Source organism: Echinops telfairi, unplaced genomic scaffold (assembly GCF_000313985.2).
Source record: "Echinops telfairi isolate 266 unplaced genomic scaffold, ASM31398v2 ScPeMD7_11;HRSCAF=52, whole genome shotgun sequence".
Lineage (NCBI taxonomy): Eukaryota > Metazoa > Chordata > Mammalia > Afrosoricida > Tenrecidae > Echinops > Echinops telfairi.
The window spans coordinates 15629389-15631355 of record NW_022103908.1 but is presented as its reverse complement, the minus strand read 5'-3'; positions in this window follow the sequence as shown (position 1 = coordinate 15631355).

The window sequence follows — 1967 nt, the reverse complement described above, 5'->3', positions numbered from 1 at the left end:
ATAAAGGCATGTACATATGTAAATATATTTATATATGAGGATGGGGAAATAGATCTATGTGCACATATTTATAGGTTTAGTATTAAGGTAGCAGATGGACATTGGGCCTCCACTCAAGTACTCCCTCAATGCAAGAATACTTTTCTTTTTATTTATCTATACTCATCTCAACTCAACTCACTACCATTGAGTTGATTCAAAATCATAGAGACCTAATTCGACAACGTAGACCTACCACTGTGGATTTCTGAGGGTTTAAATCTTTAAGGGACCAGAAAGTTTCATCTTTCTCTAGCTGAGTGGCTAGTGAACTCGAACCACCAACCTTTGGCTTAACATTCATTTATAAGTATGTACATGTATATATACACACAGATATGCAACTTGTTGTAATAATTGCATATTTATTTAAAAACAGAGGTAAATAAGTATTGAACAATGCCTTAGCCTTTGACTGACTTGTAGGACAGAGTAAAACTGTCCATTAAGATTTCCTCGGATGTAAATGTTTAGGATGCAGAAAGCCTCATCTTTCTTCTCCAGTGAGACTGATGGTTTAAACCACTGATTTTATGGTTGAAAGACCAATGCTTAGCCCACTACATTGAATTCAAGGAAGGCTTGTTTATGAATATTTATGATCTCTATATTGAAAATACGATAAAGAGTACAAAAGATAGACATGTGTAGACACACTGTGAGATTGTTTCAGTAATATAGTGAGATGATAAGTTATTAGAAATAGAAGTGACAATTTATTCTTATGTGTTGGAAGGTAAAGTCAACAGGACCTCTTGACAAGTGAGCTGTCATCTGACTTCAGAGATTTCAGCCTTAGCAAATAAAACTATTAAGGTGTCACGAAGAGAGAGGCTCACGAATGTGAGAAGGCAATTTGAACGATAGACGACTGATGATGTTACACTGAAATAGTGGTGGCAACTTTGGACATCTTCGGTTAAACTTTTCTGAGTAAATAGAAAGTAAAAAGTCAGAATAGATGAGAAAGTGATGGAGGCTTTTGAAAGAAATGAGATTAAACTGGTGTAAAGGAAAGTAGAGAAAATAATGGGATATAAAATGGAAAATCATGACTAGATGATACTAAGAATCCATGTAAAGTTCACAATAATGAAATTAAAGAGAGAACACTTAGTGGTTTGGTTGTGTTCACTGATTCACATTTAGCTCTATGAGTGCATAAGTCCAGAGTAGCCTAGGAATTTGATTTAATTTTATAAGTTTCAAAAGTAGTTATGAAAACGTGAGATGGGGAAAGGGACATGATGGTGCCCAGAAGGTATTATTATAATTAGTGCTCAGAATATACACTGAATAGGAAAGAAGAGAGTTTATCAAAGAAAGGAGAGGTAGTGACAAATAGTAAGATCAATACATGGAAGCCTGTGTGTCAAAAATTGTTGTATCAGGCCATTCACTGGTATAAGCTGGAAGTACAGGAAGTTATATAGAAGAAAATGCAACATTTTAATATCAGAGCAATTTAAAATGTGTAGATCCTCCCTGATTCTTGAAAAGGAGTTTCCTTCATAACAGTTGTTCAAGTAATACTTTAATAGTAAAGTTATTACTATATTTTTGCAGCTTTCTTTGTGTTTTTATTTGCAAATATACCTATGTTTGCACATAGGCTTGATGATATGAATCATGAAGAAATTATTTTGCACCTGTGTCTCTACGTTTTTGTAGAGAGGTCCTGATTTGTTTGGTTGTTGATTAGTTTCCAATTCTTTTTTTTTTTTTTTTTTTTTTTTTAAATCATTTTACTGGGGGCTCATACAACTCTTATCAGAATCCATACATACATCCATTGTGTCAAGCACATTTGTACATTTGTTGCCATCATCATTCTCAAAACATTTACTTTCTGCTTGAGCCCTTGGTATCAGCTCCTCATTTTTTCCCCTCCCTCCCCTCTCCTCCCTCCCTCATGAGCCCTTGGTAAT